The sequence below is a fragment of the Aedes albopictus genome, chromosome 2 (assembly GCF_035046485.1).
Source record: "Aedes albopictus strain Foshan chromosome 2, AalbF5, whole genome shotgun sequence".
NCBI lineage: Eukaryota > Metazoa > Arthropoda > Insecta > Diptera > Culicidae > Aedes > Aedes albopictus.
In genome coordinates, this window is record NC_085137.1 from 36,728,251 (window position 1) to 36,749,394 (window position 21,144).

Genomic DNA, 21,144 nt, shown 5'->3' on the forward strand with positions numbered 1-21,144 from the left:
CGTCACACTTAGAACAAATTTCATTAAAAACATCGTCACGAAAATCGCCCAATGCTTAATGTACTGTGTTTGGCCGGGCCGCCACTAGATGGCGGTAGTGAGCAAACGTCAAACAGGAGCGAAAACGATACCAGCGCTGCGAGTGGTCAATCGACCTACTACTGAATATTTGAAACAACCGTTAAAAAGGTGATCGATGGGAAGCGATGAGAGTTTGACGTCTGTTTCTCTGTGGAATAAGCTTTAGTCCAAAAAATCGACCTAGTTGACCCAGTCTAATAAACAGTTACATTTGAAAACAAAAAATCTTTTAATTTGCAATCAAAGTAGGTATCGATGTAATTTTCAATTTACTTTAAATCAATAAGTTTATACGCCCTTTAGAAAAGTTAATCTCGAAATACTTAAAAAGCAAATCTACAAAATATTTCGATATTAGAGACCACAACACACGAAAAAAAAAGATGAAAATATTTTCGACCACCTGCTTGTTTAGAAATTGCCCATTGCTAGCAATTTTCCTGATTATGCCGAAGGAAATACTTTTTGAAATCATTTTGCATTATTGAATTTATAATGAGTGTTGAAAAAGTTGAAAATGGTGACTTTTAACGAAAACAAAAGACATGTATTGTGATATGTGATATTAAAGATATGTATTGAAACAGGGAGATTCATTATACCCATAGGTGCCCATAGCATCAGGTATATTTGCCAAACTTTTTGCTTGTTATGCTGGATCTATCCATTAGCCTTACCTTCTACTCGAGTTCAAAATCAAAGTGATAGGAAGGGTCATGGGCACCATTTAAACAAATACGCTAGATGCTCCATATAAAGTGCTGTCTCATCACCAGGGTCACCCTAACACCGCAAATTTGACACCACGATGGGACACGATGAAACTTTGTTCAGGTGCTAATTACGACCCGAGTCGGAGCAAATCGTACCGCGTGCCTTGTGGCGATCCGAGGCTAACGTCCGTCCGGAGAATGTGTGTGAGTGCACGTCAACGCAAAAAAAAAGAATATGTGTCACACTTACCTATAGCAACGCATCGATTTCCAAATCTGCGCCAAACAGCAGTTTTCGGGATTTTTGCAATCGAAATATGTAGCACTCGATGTTGAAACCGCCGAGAATTATCGGCATGAGTCGGCAGTAAGCTTCGGCAGGGGACAAACTGGTATTTTCTTTGGACTGGAAGTGATTCTTCGGAGCAGTTCTTCGCGGCGACTTTAATTAAGTGTGTTTTTGTTTTTCTGGGTAATCGCAACGGACCTTGATGGCACCTCGGTGATTAAGTAACGTGGTTTACGTTCGCGGGATGATGTGTGTATAGCTTTAAAGATCTCGCGAAGGTTCTAAATTAGGTTCTATTCGTCATTTCATGGTCATTACACAGCATAGCGGAATTAGCGTCTTGATTTCGGGGCTTTATTGGATAAGCTCTGTTAATCAGCTACGGCGGAACAATGTGATGGTGTGCTGAAGATCCTCGATGTTTATTGAAAGGGGATATATGAGACAGAGGTAAGTACCTTAAGGATAGGTTCTTAGTTGAGGCTCTTGGTATTTATGGTTTTCTGTCACACCTGAATGGCATAATGAAATCACACAATGTTTTCATCGAGTGGATGGAAGAAGTAAATGGTTAAGCGTGATCGGGTCTAATAGGCAAACTCAATTAGAGGTACTTCAATTACTCCATTAGTTCCTCTAACTAGTACCGGAAAGCGCATCGTGCTACTGTTTGTGTTTATGCATTCCGCTGTTGCAGCCCACTCAACACGCTAACGCCGCTCAGCACTAAAGTGCATAATTTCCAGACTACACCAAAAATGTGTAACCCTTGCACATTTACAAAATCAGCTCCAGTGTCCGCAAAATCGTTAAATTCGCAAAAATTTTGTACGCCAATCTAGCTCGGTTTACTAGTGACCTTGGAAAACAAAAACAAATCAACATTTCGCATCTAGACGAGTGTACGAGCTGTTTTTTGAGAATGTGTAACTGTCACTCATTTTTGTGTGGTCTGGAAATTATGCACTTATGAGTAGGTCTTACACATTTTAGTGCTGAGCAGTTTTAGCGTGAAGGGCTTCTGATGTTCTACAGACGATCGTTCTGCAGCGTAAACAGTCAAGTGTTTTTCCGCTAGTGCAAGTGTTCACGGTTCTCAACTGCCCAAGCCCATATCCAACGAATCCATGTCGCACACCGGCGGCGCAACGATGCAAGCGTGAATCTAGACAAAAATGTTCTCCGTTTCCTTCTGGAAATCGACAACAATCAAGCGCGGCATCACGATCACGATCTCGGCACTGGCTGTAATCTGATCGACCCTTAGCTTATCGAGTGCGGCGTAGCGTCGGGCGATGTAGCCGTCTAGTGTGGTGTGGTGAGAGATGATATCTTAACGGTAGTGTTAATAGAACCGCTTCTAATCGAATTAGCAACGACGGCGGCGGCAGGTGGTGAAACCGCGTCTAGCAGCCACCGAACAGTTGCAGAGATCCGGAGGAATCCGCCGTCCAACCTTGCGCCAATTCGTGCTGTTCGTTACGGAAAATCACATACGTAGCCTACCGAGCGGCGCGGTTGTAGCGTATTTGCAGCCGCACACAGTGCGACGAAGGTCACGACGAGAGTTATCCGATCCGAAGGAAGCCCGCTAACATGCCTGCATTGCATAATCTTCCATCCAGCATCGATCACCAGTCGATCAACAACACACTACCGGTCTACGGTGGTCTCTACGCTAAAGCTGCGCTTATTTTTCTTCTCTGCCACATTCACCTACAACATGCATCTAACCTTGAAGTTTTGTTGACATTTGCGCTAAAACCGTGCACCGCCAATGCATATATTCAAATGGTCCGAAGCGTGGCCACAAATCGAAGCAGCGCATTGCAACATAACCTGTTTCCCGATGGTGAGCATTTATTGGATACACATATGTATGTAGGCATATGCAAAATTGTCTTGACCGGCGCCTCGCGCAGTTGCAGCTGAGGAATGTGTGTGCGCAGCGCATGTGTCCGAATCTATGCTTTCATGTTAATGGGTATTAACTGCATCCGCTGTTGCCGGTCGATCACTACTGTGCTCCAATGCGTGGTAATCGTCAAATCAATCACCCTTTTTACAGGGCCGCCTTTAGGTTTTTTTTATTTTTTTTTATTCTTCAATCACTTAACCTTATTTACAGCTCTATTGCCCACTAGGGCACTGCGTGAGCGATTCCAATTGGAAGCTGTACTTACACTTTGTACAGCGCCTAAATCTATTCTATTCTAATTGTACTATATCGAACTGGTTCCCGCGCCGCTGCTTATATTTCCTACCCTATCATGGAAGAATGATGAGCACGAGGATGTTGATTGTTTCTGTTTCCAGTTCGATTGGGGGTCCATTGTAGGTTGCCGTTCGCCGATGTTCAAGTATCCGGATCCATTTGAGCCATGGGCTCAGAAGAGGGTCGGTGTCAGCTGCTCTCAGGGGGAAAGAGCAACTGACGAAAGTGTCGGGGCTAGGATTGAACCCATGACATAAGCAGATGGTCAAACGTGTGACCAATTGCGCCTCGGGCCCCGGCCTTTTTTTCTGCTTACTGCTTTTTGTCACTTTTTCCTTTTTTTACTAAATTTTATTTTTGTCTCAAACAGTTCTTACATTCATCGACACTTAAACTAGGTGTTCTGTAAATTGTTACACACTACCATCTTAATTTGGTAAAATAAATTTAGGCTTTTATCAAAATTACATTTCATTTCCTATAGCAATAACGATGTTTTACAGGCTTTATTTTTCACCTGTGTGTCAGATTTTTTTTTTAAACTTACCCTAACCTAAACTAATAATATGAAGAGCTAATCGTAGCAATAAAAGATTGTTTTCTACTCAAAATTTCCGCAGAAATTCTTCCTGGCATTCCATTTATTCATTTTTCCAAAGATTCCTCAAGGAATGTGTCTAAAAGTCCAAAAAATCCTCTTAGAATTTCTCCTGGGATTTTCCAGGGGCTGCACCCCTCTGCGCCCTCTACTGATTACAGACCACTGCAATTTCTCCAGGGATCTCCCACTTATGAGATTGCCAGAAATTCCTCTTGCAGTTGATCCATAAATTCCCCCAGTGGTGTCAACGAGGTTACTCCCAGCTCTGGTGAGTAACCAGCTCTGGTGATAAAAAAAAAAAACAAAACAAAATTAATATCCTATCAGCATGATCGCCCACTCCATAAAATTCCTCGGAAAAAACTTAGAAAAATCTATCAAAAATCTACACCTTAATTTTCTCCTGAGGTTTCAAGAGTTCCTTACTGGAATGTATTGAGATATTTCATTAGCTATACCTCCGAAATTTCTCAGAAGGTTTTATTAGAAAATCTTGTAAGAAATGCTTCAAAAACTAAACATTGAATTTCGTCAGATATTCTTTGACAGATTCTTCCACTAATTTATGAAAGGATGCATTTGGAAAACATTTCATGAATATTTTTAGAAATTACTCCATGGATTCCTGTAAAAATATATCTTGAATTCCCAAAGCGATTTCTTCGGAAAATATCCCAGAGAAGTTTATAAAATTCAGACAGGAATACCCTGGCAAATTTCTACTTGGAATTCCGGAATTGCTCCAAGGATTCCAATAGAAAATATTAAAAAAAAAATCCTTCCAGCATTTTTTTTACGGTTTCCTTTTGAAAGTTTTTTTTCGAACATTTGCCATGAATATGTCCAGACATTGCTCTAGAGTTTTATTTAGAATTACCTCTAAAAAATACTCAAAAAATTTCTCCAAGAACTCTTTTAGAAAACCTGCCATGGCTTTCCTCAGATATTCATCCATCAATTCTTTCATAACTCCGTACAAGAATTCTTTCAGGAATTCTTGAATTTCTTCACAGACTTCTTTTGGAAGTTTTCTTCAGAAAGTGTTCCGAAGATTTCTTAAGAAATTTCACTGAAGATTTCTCCAGAAATTCTTTATGAGATACCTTCATAAATTTGTACAAGGATTCCACCAAGAATTCATCTATGAATTGCTTTCAAAATTGATCCATGGATGTTTTCAGAAGGTATCCTTCAGAAAGACCATTGATAATTTCTCCAGAAATTAGGAATTATTTTATGTCAATTTCCATGAGTTTCTCCTGAAACTCCGTCAGTGATTGCTTCAGAAATTCTTCTAGGAATTCTTGCAGGGATTCCTTTACAAATTTCTACAGGGATTACTTTATACATTCTTTCAAAGATTCCTGCAGGAATTACTACAGGAGATCATACAGAGTTCCTTGAGGATTTCCTCCAGATATTTCTCCATGTATTTCCCCATAAGTTCCTCCTAAATTTTCGTAAAAGATAACTCAAAGAATTTCTCGGCGGATTCTTTGAGAAACTTATTCAGAAATGTTTCCTTTAAATTTCTACGACAATTACTTTATTATTATCTCGAGATTTTCAAAAGATATTTACAAAAGCTTATCTGGGTGTTTTTTCAAGCATTTCTACAGGATTTTTTTAAAAATATGTCTGCAAATTGCTTAAGGGACACTTTTCTTCATAAAATCAAAAGTTCAAAATTCATCCGGAAATTTTCTTCTCGGATAATTTTTTAAGAAAATTCTTCGGACTCCTTTTGGAATTGTATTAAAGGATTTCTTCTGATATTTTCTCAAAGATTATATAACAAACTTTTCTTTGATTTTCTGGGGAATTTAACACGAGATTTCTCTAGAAAGTTTCCCAAAACTTCCTGCTGGTATATTCCGAAAAATTACCAGGTTTTTTCAGATACTTCTCTGGAGATTCATTTGCAAGTACTTCCTGAGGTTTTTTACAGAAACTTTACTGGAGATCTCTTCAAAAAATCCTGCAAAGATATTTCCAAAATGTCCGCTTGGATTTTTCTGATATTCTGTTGAGGATTTATTCAAAAATATCTTCAGAGATTTCATCAGAATTTAAGGGTTTTATTAAGAAATTTCAGTGTGAGATTTCCTCAGCAGTTCTTTGATGGAGTTTTACAGAAATTCGTCGGAAAATTTCTTTAAAAATGTCCTACAGAGATTCTTTCGGAAAATTTTCTAAGGGTTCCTCCAAGAATTTCATGAGAAATTCCTAAAGGAAATTCTAAAAAACTCCTTGTTATAACTTTGAAGATTTCTAGAATAAATTGTGGAAAATTTTCTAGAGCGGTTCTTGGACAAGCATTTTTGGAATAACTCCAGTCCTTAAGCTAATCTGGGATAACTACTTTAAGATGCAGTATCGGACAATAAAAATGCACCAAAGTCGTTTTCCCATACAAACTAGTCAACTTTAGATTGCCATATCTCAGATATTTCTCAATCGATTTTCATTTTTAGGAAACTCTGGAGAAATTTGAACAATAATTCCTGGAAGGGTTCCTGCGAAACTCTGCATTTCTAAAAAAAAAATCCTAGAACATTTTTTGAATGAAACTCTTAAATAATCTCGGAGTCTCTACCATTTTTTTTTTCGGGAATTGCATCTTTTTAAGAAATCTTTGGAGCAAATCCTTGAAAAAACTTGGGAAATTCAAGAATTCTTGAAAAATTCCAGAAGAATTTTGGTGGACAAATCTTACAGAAATATTTGAAGAGACACATGAAAGAATACATGCACAAACTTTCGTAGCAACACTTGAAGGAAATTCCCAAATAATCGCTAGAGGAATCCCAGAATGAATTTCTGAACAAATCTTGCTTGATTAAGGATTTTCTACCTGCAAAAATCTTCTTTTTACAAAAAAAAAAAATCCGAAAAAAATTCATAAACCATGAAAGAATCCCTAAAGGAATTTCTCGCGATATACATGGAGCTAATCATGGAGAAAATTCTTGATCAACAGGAGAAGAAATAAATTCTAAAATTGTTTTTGGTGGAATCTTTAGAAGATTTATTGATGAACTCATAGAAAAAGTACCTGCAAGAACGCCCCTCCCGCAAAAATTACAGAAAAATCGTGAAAATTTCAGTAATTTGAAGTCATTTCTATGAGGGTTTTACATTATAGGGGGCGCTGAGATTTGGAAATCTTGAGTAACCAGCTCTGATTTTACCATGACAACACTGGATTCCTCGAAGGATTCTTCCAGAAAAAAAATCCAGTAGTTCTTTCAAGGATTTCTTCGCGAATTTCTGCGGATTCCAAACGTTCAAACCAACAGTCAACTTATACGCTGGAGGAAGTTCATGAAAAAGGGTTGTTGAACCATGTTTGGAGAGATAAATGAATCCCATTTCGAGAGCTGAAAGATTACAATAATTAAAAGAGCCCGTCCATCCAAAGAGTGTGTTGAGATGCATCGGACCAAAGGCTACGGTACATGCAAATTTGAAAAAAAAAGTTAGGGAAGAAATTCTACTACGCCGAGGAAGAGAATTCTTAAAAGACCAAAAATTAGTCTACGTGGCTTACAGACAGCGTTTAAGCTATGGTAGTCTGTTAGAAGAGTTAGAATATTCATAAGTTCTGTTAAATGAACGTATATGCCCTATCAACATGTGAAGTTTGAATTTTCTTGGGAGTATGATCTTGGTTATTAAGCTACAAAAAAAAACCCAGATTAATCCACCTAGTGGTGGTAGTGCCTTTCTCGTCGAATATGTACTCATGATCATTCCGTCGACGTTTACCGATCCTGAGAATACTTATACGCCTAATATGATTCATGCATAATTTGACCTTATGAAAAAAAAGCAGAAAAAGTAAATTTTCCATTCAATATTGAATCCCAATGAGAAGAGCGAGGGTTCAACCAGCTGCACCCGAATTGTGCACAGTAATTTTAGACTCAAAAGGAGATTGGAAAAACTTTATTCAGTGTTGATGCGACAAATTATAATTTTTCCATAATAAGTTGATCTATCCTACTTTATATTAACACCGCACAGAGGTCCAGTTTTTGGGAAAAGCTGACAGAAACTCAATTGTTGTACATGTATCTAATGGGTTACAGTAATCGAGCACTCGTCTATAATGTCATAATCATTGAATAGCTTCTAAAGAATTTGAAAATGTTGATTTTGTATCTTGTTACGGTACTGAGTAGCTGCTGATGGAAAAATATAGCATTTTTAATAATGAACATAAATGAGTTTAACTATTATGTGGCTGACAGGGTACCCGGGTACCCAGCGCCTATTTGAAAAGCACGGTGAAGAAAAAAGGAAAAAGGTTGTCGGACACGTAACGATTGAACGAGTGCAAAAAGCTGCCAAAACATTAGCGCCATGGTGACATATAGTTAAATTGTATGAAAAAGAGTTATTTTGTTCGGACTTCGTTCGAAGAAATCGAAAAATAATGATAATGCAATCAAAATGAAATTGAGGTCTTAATAATACTGGAACCTTATTCATTTAGGCTAAAACTAGCAGACTACTATGAATTGGCAATTTTTGCCACATATTTCAAATCTGGACCACTGTGCACCGCATGAATTTGAAATGGTGTGATTTGATGAGATTGCTTTGGTCACGACTTTATTCTCTTGCATATATGAATACGACCATTTCTTCACTTTCAATCTTACCGTCAGTGGGGATGTCATTGGACCAAAACTGCATAGTCCATCCCTTTGTAGGTCGTTACAACAATATTTTAGCTCTAAATCAAAATTGAATTTAGTAGACACGTTCAGTTTTATGTTGTTTAGGATCGTTTAACCCTTTGGAGACGCCATTTTCACCTCTCTAGGTGCAACATCACTAGTCTAGAACATGTTTGTGATGGTCGGTTTTCTCGGCTGGACACATACGACCCATCCGTCTCCAAAGGGTTAAAGTATAAATGCTTCAACTTTAATTTCGACAATAATACAGTCGAACCTCCATGAGTCGATGTTCCTTGACTCGATATCGACTCATGGAGGTAAATTTTTCCATACTGAAAAATAATTTCTGGGTTACTATGATGGTCCCTCCAAAATGTCTCCAAAAGGATTTCTGTTCCACTACTCGATATTTCTATGAGTCGATGGTCCCTTCAATATCGACTCATGGAGGTTTTACTGTATAACCTAATTGAAATTGGCCCAATGTTACCCCTTCTAGGGGGTGACATTGGGCCAAATACGAAAAGTCAAACAAAATTGTTCAATGTGAGAAAATATCGCTTGCAAATTAAAACTATTGAATATATAGATTTAGTTTGAATCTTACATTTATTTCTAAAACAAACACCGTATTATCCATAAAATAATATAAATACTCTCAGTTGTTGTAATTCACATTTGTAGGGTTCTCGTACTGATCGGTGTTCAGCTTTTTCTACTAGCAATTTTAAAATGACGATTTTGTACAGTACGCTTAACCATGATATTCACATCACGTTTTCTTAATAGATAATCAACAAAATGTAACTTTTTTCTACAGCGGATGGTCAACGCAAGTTATATTTATCAAATACTATCCACTTTTTAATAATCATTTTAATAAATGTTAGTAGGGGTATTAGGGGCATAATGAACACCCTAAGCAAATGAGTATGTTAGGCCTGTATAACAGACAAAAACTTAACATATTATCAGTTGGTTTACAACTTTAACTTGTTTCCTACGTATTTCAATAATTTGCAGCAGGTAGAATGTCATTATCGTGAAGAAATAGTGAATTGTAAACCGAGTGTTTTTTGGGGCTGGCAGGAAAGGTACGGGGCGAAATGGACACCCATCGGGGCATAATGGACACCCCTGCATATTTTATGCTGTATGTTTGATAATATCAACCAGTTAAGTAATTTGCCTACGGAGATCAATACCATAGATATAATACTCCATCTTAGACGAGTTTACATAACCTCAAAGTTAATTAAATAAATTTTAGGCTAAAATAATCGGAATGATTTTTTCCAAACTCTTTAAAACGCCTAACAGTATGCAACGCGCGTACATCCATTTATAATTGCCGGTGTTCATTTCGCCCCGAATCGACTACAACATTAGAATTGCTATTTTGAATAAGTTCTGATCAAAAATATAATATTTCATCCATTGCTAAATCTGCGTATACATGTAGTTAAGCTAACAATTCACTTGTTTTTATGGTGGACACACTCCAACACTCGTAATACCTTATTTGCTGCTGCTTCGAAATTATAAGAAATCCACCATATGAAAAACATACTTCAATTTCAATGATAGTTTGGTTATTTTGAAGGAATATAACTGGTACTTTTGAAAAATAGAACAATGACTTGTTCCTTTACACTTATGCATTAAAAGTTTTACATAAAAGTCAACGGTTTCGGCAAAAACAGGGGTGTCCATTTCGCCCCGGGTGTCCATTATGCCCCTAATACCCCTATTTTGAGCGAATGGCACCCCGACTGGCGGTACCCAACATTTACCAGGCTATCGAAAAAGGCACGATTTGATTTATCGCTCACATTGATTTTGTTCACTTTCATAATTCCACTATTTGATGTGCCGCATGAGTTTGGTTCAATTTTACGTTTGACCACTTCCGGCGGACACCTGGAACCGATTTCATGACACTACTGGTTGTCCCAGATATTACAGCCATAGTTACATCAGGCTGCCTAAAAAGCCGCGACTTGATGTGTTGCATGGGGAGCATCCATTAAGCATGTCACGCTGAAATTGGGAATTTTGGACCCCCCTTCCCCCTTCGTACGGGTTTTTCCTATACTTCATACATTGCTGTCACACTTTAAAAACCCTCTCCCCCTGTGATTGTGACGTATTTAATGGATGGCCCCATGCATGATTTTGGTTCACTTCTATATTTTACCATTCCAGTGGGGCACTTGTTACCTGTTCTTCAACGCTACCGATTCTCCCAAATATGCGTCTGATACTTTTTGCTGACAAACTGTTAATTAGGTTATTGAAAAAACCGCGATTTGGTGTCTCGCATTGGTTCGAGTCACTTTTACCTGTTGTCCCAAATTTGGTCTGAGACAATTTTCTTGCTAGCCGTTCATCAGGTTACCGAAAATGCTGCCGTTTGATGTGTCGCATGCATGAGTTTGGTTCACTCTTATATATGGCCACTTCCGGTGGGACATCCGGAACCGCTACCGGATCAGCTATGATCAGAGACTAGTTTCTTGCTAACCTTTCATTATGTTATCAAAAAAGCCGCACTCTGATGTATGCATGGGTTTGGTTCACTTTTATATTTGGCCACTTCCGTCGGTACATCCGGAAACGGTTCCGGAACACTACCGGTTCAGATATGGTTTAAAACTGTTTTCCTGCTAACTGTTCAACAGGTTAACGAAAATGCCGCTGTTTGATATGTCGCTTTCTTGAGTTTAGTTCACTATTATATTTGGCCACTTCCTGCAGGACATCCGGAACCGGTTCTGGAACACTACCGGTTCATATATTGTCTGATACTATTTTCCTGCTAACCTGATGAACGAAAGTTACCGAAAATGCCATTGTTTGATGTGTCTCATGAATGGGTTATGTTCACTTTTATATTTGGCCACTTCCGGCGGGACTTCCGGAACCGGTTCCGGAACACTACTGGTTAAGATATGGTCTTAGACTATTTTTCTGCTTACCGTTCATCAGATAATTGAAAATGCCGTGGTTTGATGGGTCGCATGCATGGGTTTGTTGCATTTTCATGTCTGGCCCCTTCCAGGGGTACCGATCCGGAACCATAACTCCGGAACGGCTGGACCGATCCGAACCATTTTTAATAAGAAACAATAGGTGAATCCAAATGGTCCCCCATAGTAGAGGCGCTGAGTAAGATAAGGAGAAATTCGTTTGTTTACATAAAAAATCAACTTTTTTGTCTTCAAAATTTACTCATATTTTGCACCGATAGTTGCTATTTTCCATTGGCAATGGCTTCTAATATCATCATTCTCGGTGCCCACGCCGACAGACATCGGATCGGGCAGTTAAAAAAAAATCCGGAAGATTGTCCGCCGGAGTAATAGCAAGAGCTCCTCAATTTAATCACATAAATTGTTCGTAAGTACCTACCGGATCTAAGCACATCTGAAAGAGAATTAAATTTTCTTTCCAAAAAGTGCTCGTTTGTTCCTCTACAATGCGGAATTCGATATGAAAAAGTGAAAAAAGTTCACTTTGCCTATGCTGCGCCATGTGAAATTTTGGATGAGTCACGTTTTTCATAGGGATCTCATTCCTGCCACCAGATGCGGAGGGATCGTTAGCTTCCGTTGGATTAACCTATAGGACCAGACTACGCGTCGAATGAACCGTCGGTCATTAAAATCGATTGAGGTTTACTGCCAAAAAGTGATGTGAGTTTTTTTGTTCACACACATGCACACATACGCACACACATACATACACACAGACACCACCTCAATTCGTCGAGCTGAGTCGATTGGTATATATGACTCGACCCTCCGGGCCTTCTATCAAAAAGTCATTTTTGGAGTGAACATATAGCCTTTCCAGTACACTTAGTGTACGAGAAAGGCAAAACATTTTTATTAACAATGGTAGGTAGAAAATGAGTCTCATAAAACTTCTATAGAATGTTTAAATCTCTTAGCGATTTATAATTTCTTAGACTACACCGGCCCTGTCTAATTGCTATTTGTACCAACAAGCACACGCTGTGCAGCTCCTCTTCCGGCGGCGCGATCCAACTAATAAAAAGCACTCTCCACCAGAAGCAACGCCGTGTGCAGCCTACACCGGCAAGCGAGGCAGGCAAGGCAGGTACACACCAAAAAATCGATTGAGGGTTTCAGCAAAATTTTGCTGAATTTTGCCGAGCTGAAGGTTTCAGCAAAAATTTTGCTGAAATTCAGCAAAATTTGCTGATTTGTTCAGTAAACTCTGCTGATCACCAGTAACGTTTTGCTGAAATTCAGCAAACTTTGCTGAAAATTCAGCAATTTTTTTTGCTGAAGCCTTCAGCTCGGCAAAATTCAGCAAAATATTGCTGAAAGCGTTTAGTGTGTACACAATGTTTAGCCGTTTTAATCGGCGCATTGAACGTCGTCGCCGTCATCGCGGAATTCTTATAGGTACTTCTTAGCTATGGGGTCGAGTTGAGTTGAGAGGTAATAGTGCAGTGCGCGCGAGCGCCATAAAAAGCCAATGATCTAATGATCTGTGCCGCAGCGACGACGCCGGCCGCTGACAAATTATGGCTGGCTGCCTGCATGCTAAGACGATGCCATGCGGTGCTGGTGACATTGAAGCAGTTGTGCTGCTGGTCGCGCGCCACATCTCCCCGGACCGTGACGAACTGATGACTAAAGTGGGGTGGTTGGTCGGTGGAGGTACACCATAGTAAAGTCGTGACCGTTTGTGTGTTTGCTGTTGCTGGCTGTTTATTATTGCCGCCTTACCGGGCCTACCGTTTGATTGGCGCTTCTGGCGCGGGTCAAATGTGATCATACACCACGATGACATTATAGTACCTAGGTGACAAGTGGCTCCGCAAATGCGGATGAAGAATGGATGTTGTTTTTTATGGATTTCAAGTGCAAATCCATGAACAACTATGTCTAATTGAGACTGACAGAATTACAACTTGGAAGTGGATACTTATATGTTAGATCTCTAAATGAACATGTTTCCCGGTGATGACTCTTCCTTGTAGTTCAATGTTTTATAAAATCTAAAATTAGATCGTGTTACTAATATTGGCTTAGGTTTGATTTCTCTTGATGTAGTTCATATTATATGTAACCTTCGAGAATTCAAAACTTTATTAATTCAATAATGATACCGGTCCTTGCGGTCATCGAAGAAGGGAAGGATGACGTGCGTTACTACTAGAGATCGAAATTATCTCTACTTCTCCACGACTGTTGCGGGAAGTAGTTTGTGTTAGCTATTGAATGGTACCGCCTCCAGGAAACACTCTCTGTTCTAAATGCAAAACGTAATCAACTTTATATAAGATCTCCCAAATTACAAGTTAATGTCGTTATTTGAAGCGACGGACCCGAGCAGAAAAAATAGCAATAAAATAACATATCGAAGTATTTATCCTAAATAACATTATACCTTGATATGCCCTTCATTAGGTGCACATAAGAGGCAAAACAACAGAAATAAATGCCATAATTTAGTATAAATAATACCTGAAAAACAACAAGTCTTGTTATTTCATAATGAATGCATACCATAAATTTCAAGTGATCTTTTTGTTATCCAGAAGGTATGAAATAACAAAGTCATAACATGTCTAGCTATTTCATTGAACATTTTTTGAGAGCTCCATGAAGTAATAACAACTATAACAACTATTATTCAGTTATTTTCCCAGCTAAATCAACAATTTCACATCAATACCTAACTTTGATCAAATACCTCCAATTATTATTGTGGTGTTCTCATAACATTGCGTAGAATAATATAGCAATACCAACTTGAGGTATTAGAGCACAGGTTGCTCTTTGCCCGGTATTTGCATGGTATGCCCTTCTGTTCGGGTAAACAAAATAGGTTTTAAGAATAAACAAACACTTATCGCAATAATAAAAACATTAATGAAATTCATGTCAGCTTCTAAATTACCATTAATTTTAACATAGAACTAGCTGTACCCGGCAAACTTTGTCTTGCCTACTGCGTTTTTTGACGTTTGAAGTTTCTAGCCAAGACCAAGTCCCCGGTCAAAATGTATGAAAGTTCAATTTTCATAAACTCTCAATTTTTTCATGTTTTATGACTCATAAACCTTCCTTGGGTGAAAACTAACAGAATAAAACTAAGACGACCAAAATCGGACCTTCCTTTCGCAAGTTATGCGCGGTCCCACGTATGCCACTGCATTTATATATATATATATATATATAGATAATAGCATCAAGCGAGCTCACCAATTTATTTGTATATTATTGACTGGTTTGCTGAATATGATACACCGCGCGGCCTTTGTAATGTTCCAAACGCGCATTTGCACGAAATTCCACGCGGCAAATCCTCTTGGAAAGGAACAACCGCACTTGAGGAAACGCCGCAATGTTATCTCCCATAAGAATTGAGTAAAAGAGGAGCAAAAAACGCGGCTGTTCCTTTCCTCAGTGATTTGCCGCGTGTACTTTTGGGCAAATGCGCTAATATATCTTTCCATTTTTCACTAGTGGCTGCTGCATCATAGCACCATCATGCAGCATCCCGTTTGCGTGAGAACTACAAAAATGCCCACACATACGACGGCACGTGGAGTTTTTGCGACCGATTTTTGAGATTTTAGCAATAGAACCCTGAAGATGGATTCAACCCAATGATCGAAACGTTGGTAAAGATATAAAATATTCAAAGCTTTTCCGGTAACTGGAGCAAAAAAATCTCCTATAGTTATCAAAAATCCCAGTCGAATCATTCAAAAATTTAATGAAAAAAATGCAAATTTTGTTTTTTTTTTTTATCCTACACTACCACCAAGATTAGTGTTTATTTTAATTTTCAAACGAATTTTAAACATGGTCCATTAGTGATAATCACCGGAAGTCAATTCCGGTAGGAATCTATGAAGTAATCCCAAAAAGGATTCCTAAAGAAGTTGATAAAAGAATCTCGGATCGATTCCTTGAAAGAATCTCGGAAGATTGGATGCTGGAAGAAATCCCGTACAAAAAATGTAGGGAAAAATAAATGGGAAATCTAGAAAACTGAAGAAATCCATAAAGAAAACCTGGGAGAAATCCCTAAGAAAATCTAGGTGTGATCCCTGAGAGAGACACAAAAAGGATCCGTTTGATTATCTAAGAGGAATCCCCGAAAGAATCCCGGGAGAGATCTCTGAATGGATCCTGGAAGAGCTCCCGAAGGAATTCCAGAAGAAACTCTGAAGAAGTTATTGAAGGACGAATTGAAAAAAACTAATGTAGGAATCCTGGAAAAAACCCTGAAGTAACCTGGGGAAGAATCCCAGGAGAAATCTAGCTAGTCGTATACCTGAGGAAATCCTAGAAGGAGTCTCTGAAGAAATGCCTGGAGGAATCTCCGAAGAAATCGCGGGAAGAATCACAGAAAAGTTTCTCTGATGAAATAATTTGAAGAATCTGGGGATGAACCCCTCAAAAATACTGTCATAAATTCCTGTAAAAAAAACTCGAGAAACATCAATGGAGTAATAACGGAAGAAATTTCTGAAGGAATCCCTGAAAGGATCCAGGAGTAATCACAATATATAGAAGTTCCTAAATAAACTTTGGGAGTAATATCTGGAAAGTTTCAGAGAGAAATCAATGAAGCAATCTTAATAAGGAATTCCTGAAAAAAAAAACCCAAAAGAAATCCCGGGAAAATTTCGTGAAAAAAATTCCTGAAAACGTGGAAGAAATATAAGAATCCCAAAAGGAATTCCTTAAGGAATGCTGACAGAAAACCTAGGACGTGTTCCAAGAGAAATCCCTGAAGGAATCCCGGGAAAATTCCGAAAAGATTGCATAAAAGAATCTCTCGAGGAGCCAAAAAAAACGAACATTACCAGAAATAATCCTTGACGGAAACTCAGCAGAAATGTCTAAAGAAACACCGGAAATTCTAAATGAGAAATCAGTTAAGGTATTACGGAACGAATTACCGGTTGAATTTCCAAAGAATCTCTGGAAGAATACTTGATGAACCTCTAAATGAACTTTGGGAGGAATCTATAAAATAAAAGAATCCCTGTAAAATCTCTGAAGCAATCCCGAGAGAAAATCCAGAAAGAATCCAAGAGGAATCTTTGATGGAACCTCAGGAATAAACCGTGAAAAAAAACCGGAGAAATTCCTTGGAGAAATCCCTTGGTTTCATTAATGGAATCCTGGGACGAACCACTACAGGAATCCCAGGCAGGGATTTATCATATATACAGATTTTTCGTACAGATTTCGTTTTAAATGAAATGCAGATTTTTTAGCATGTGGGGCTATTTTATTTTTGTATGGGATACAGATTTTTCACAAAAAATTGGTATAGAATACAATTTATTTATTTTTTTTTTTTTTGAAAGAGTGATATAGATTTTTCAAAACCTCATCTGGCATCCCTAATCCCAGGGGACATCAATGAGGAGGAACTACCAAAGGAAATTCAAGAAAAAACAATAAATAAAATCTCGGGAGAAATCATTGGAGGAATTCCTGAAGAAGCTCGGGGGGAAGTAGCTCAAGGATTCCTGGGAGAAAACCCAGGGTTTTTCAGTGGAATTTTACGGGGTCTCATGGGGTTTTCAGTGTTCTCAGGAGGATTTAAAAGAATTAGAGGACACATGGTTATCAAAGGGAGTCTCGGGGGCGTGTAAGGGAATCTCAAGAGGGCTTAGAGGGGATTCAGTGGGTCTCAGGGACGTCACAGGATGATCCAGGGGATTTCAGGGGGTTTCTAGAGATTTCAGGACATTTAAAGGAAGGTCCAGGGGCATTTCAGGTTGTCTGAACAGATTTCAGAGGGTTCCATGGAGTATCAGCGGTTCAGGGAGGCTGAGGTGGCTTCATGGGATTGCAGAACTATTTAGGAGGGCTTAGAGGGTTTCAGGTGCGACGTTGGAGATCCTGAATTTCTCTGAAACTTCTTAAAACGCATCAAATCTTAGGACAACACACCAAGTACTCTCAGCCTGTAAAAGCCGAATAATGAAATCGTGAGAAGACCTCCAAAAACATAGCATTACTGAAAGGAATCTTATAAGATTCCAGGAGTCACTCCGAATGAAATCTCAAGGGTAACGTCAAGTTGAATCCCAGGATAACCTTTAAGAAACAACCCAAAAGAAACTCTAGACAATAGCTCACGATAATTTGTTTTTTAAAGAGTTTGCAGGAGATAATCGGGAGTAACCCCGTGGGGGATCTTAGGAAAGATTCCGCAAAAAAGCTCTAGAAGAAATTCTGGGTTGAATTGCAGCAAAAAATTAATAAAAAAAATTCTGGGAGAAGCTTTAGTGGAGATTCAAAAAAAAAACTCCTGTGTAAATTCTTGGGGAACTTTTGGGAAAGCATTTGCGAAAATAATACAAGAAGAATCCCGGAAGAAACTTTAATAGAAACCCTGCAACAACACCTGAGAAATAGCCTGGAGGAATCTTCTGTGACAATTTCTTGGACGCTACAGGAACTCAGGGAGAAAATGCGCGAGGGACTATACCTATGACGGAAATCGTGCAACAATATCTGTAAGAAATTTTGGGCAAAACCAGTCAGCATTCACGAATCCTGGAAAGTTCGCACGGAGGAACAGCTGAAGTCTACCGGTAGGAATCTGGCAGAACCTAAGAGAGGACTTAAATGTGGAATACTAAGAAAAATGTCATGAAAGGTAGGAAGGAATTCTAGAAGGCATTTCAAGAGCTATCTCTTTAGGAGTTTCATAAAGAATCCCTGATGGAATTAATGGATCAGAATCATCCGCGTCCACTTGAAATTTGCAGCCTTTTCCCGGAATCGTGGGCTTGCCGGGAATGTATGTTTATTCCTCCAATACGAATATCCAGATTCGACTGGATTCAACTTGCTTACCGAACAATCATCCGGATAAATATACAAATTCTAGGCGGAGCTTCCGGCAAGAATCTGTAACACTACGCGTACAGGATTTGTTTTGACAGTTTGGCACTACTCGCATGTTGTGAACGCTCATGCTTTGAAAAAAAAAAAAAAGAAAATACTTCACGTTCGAAAACTTTTTTACTCACACCAACTAGGTGTGTAGAAAACTCTGTGGACCTTACTTCTGAATAATACTACAAGTGGTAAAGTTCGCTTTATTCATACGACTCATTGAGATGAGATATTAGCAACAGCAGTTTTTTTGTTTTACCCCACTACCCCCTTTCTGAGTAAGATTTCGTACTAATAATTGCCTTACCGGACCAAATTTGACAAGATAAACTTATTTTCAGAAAGCATCACAATTGTCTTTGTTTTGGTGCAGCTGAAATAAAATCAAATAAATTATACTACAGCACCATCTAGTGAGGAAATTTCTCTAGTAATATTATAGGTTTTTGTTGTTTCAAGGAAGCTTTGAAGTCACAAATGAAGAAGTGCCTGGAAGGATACTAAGTTGAGAATTAGTCACTATTACTGAGATGTCACGCCAAGAAGAAAAAGACGACAAAATGGATAAATAATGATCACAAGTTCTAAGGAATGCTAAGGAATTCAAATAGTTTCGAATCGTTGAGCAAAAAGAATTCCTTGAGGGAATTGCTTCCCAGACAACAAATTTGCACGTGTAATGGAGTTTATGACCGTGTTATACGCATAAGATGCTAAAAAGTTTCATATGCATACAAAATTGGAGTCGATGTAGTGCAATATATACGTTACATATACGATACGTACGCTATATGACTTGAAGTGATATCTTATGCAATATACAGGGGATGGCCAACATGTTTGGGATAGGCAACTTATTTTTCTCTCACAAAAAAGTTCAACAAATAGCTATAACTTTTCATAGAGCGCATCAAAAAATCTCAAATTTGGACTGTTTGTTAACCTATTATATGTGCATCATTGGTACAAATTTGGGCTCGATTGATTAATCTTTCGCAAAGTTAGAACCGTTCGGGTAAACACTATTTTTTAGACAATACATTTTTGAGCTGTCACATCTCGGAAACCAGAGAACCGAATTGAATGAAATTTTGAACGTACACCAACAATATGTAAATGCTTCACAAGCAATTAAAAAATAGGTACTTTTTAAACGTTGAAAAAAGTTATCATGGATTTACACTTTTTGGATTTTTCTCGAAACATTGTAATTTTTTTACATCAATGTTTATAAATGTTAGTGTTTATATTCAAAGATTTTCCACTTCTGTCGTCAAATTATCTCTTATCAGATATATTAGAGCCTATTTAGATTGAAGGAAGAACACATTTAGTATTTTTTGTGTGGTATTGTAAATTTGATTTATTTTCCTCTATATGGGTAAAAATTTCAATCGGGTATAACTTAATTCGCCGTGAGAAAATATTACATTTTTAACGTCGTATTAAGTATCAATATATTGTTGATGATCGTTAAAAAAATCATTAAATTCGGTTCACTGGTTTCAGAGATATGACAGCTCAAAAACTAGTTGTCTAAATAATAGTGTTTTACCCGAACGGTTCTTACTTCACGAAAAATTATTTAATCGAGCCCAAAATTGTACCAAAGATGCACATATAGTAGGTTGACAAACAGTCAAAATTTGAGATTTTTTGATGCACACTATGAAAAGTTACAGCATGTTGAATTTTTTTGTTGGAGAAAAAAAGTTACCTATCCCAAACATTTTGGCCATCCCCTGTACGGTGTGCATTATTGCGACGTAATACAACATTCTATGTGAGTTTATAATATTCGAAAAATAAAGAATTCTTGCCACCACAATGTTGAACTATCTGGAGTTAAAAGCATCGAAGCGTGATTTCCCGTACAGCTTCCACCACTTCTTTCCGATAAGCGCCACCCATTGCTGATTATCAGGACCACGAAACGAAAATAATGACGTTATAGCCATAATGATGACTGTTCACTTTCTTGTAGCTTTCTGGCACTGCATCTGCAGTCAAGCAACAACTATTTCATTGTTATCGCATATCAATTCGCATTAGGTCCACATTAACGATACTAGCTTTTACGAGTTTATATGCGTTGTTTAATTTTATGCGGTTTATGTGGTTTCATTCGCACATTAATGTGAGTTAAACTAATAATAATAAGAAATAATAAGAAAAGTAGCAAGTGAAGTCGTATATTCATCGCAGTACGCAATTAGGCGATTTTGTTTGACACTTTGCGGGTTCCCTCGCACGCTTCATTCACAAGTTCATCGCAATAAAAAAAATCAGAATACCGTTTACTACAATTTAGTTATACTTTATGAAAGTTCATTTGTATTCTTATACGACTTTACCAGAAACATCATGATGATTTCAAATAATAACATCGTATGCGATGAAAATTGCCTATCCTTCGTACATATATGCGCTAGTAACTTAAAACAGTACCTTATACGATGTATGCATGCATCCTTATGCAACTCCTGGTTGCCTGGGTCATCAGTTCAAAAGAAGTTATAGTGTTTGGGGCCGTTTGGGCACTTACTGCTATATCTCACAAAGCGGGAAGTGCCCAAAATAGCACCCTCTGCCCAAATGATCGCATACTAGTTACATACAGTGAAAAGCATAAAAAAGAAGATT

The 21,144-nt window shown here is 38.2% G+C and overlaps 1 protein-coding gene across 2 annotated transcripts in view; it reads left to right on the forward strand.

Annotated features, from left to right (window-relative positions):
* LOC109622323 (elongation of very long chain fatty acids protein AAEL008004) overlaps nt 1–21,144 on the forward strand; it is a 106,457-nt gene that overhangs the window by 66,084 nt on the left and 19,229 nt on the right. Inside the window, exon 2 of one of the 2 annotated variants that reach the window (XM_062849470.1) lies at nt 1,406–1,533. The exons of the other annotated variant lie outside the window; for it this stretch is intronic. The gene's annotated coding sequence lies outside the window, so the exon portion shown is untranslated. The remainder of the gene's footprint in view (nt 1–1,405; nt 1,534–21,144) is intronic. 2 annotated transcript variants of the gene reach the window in all.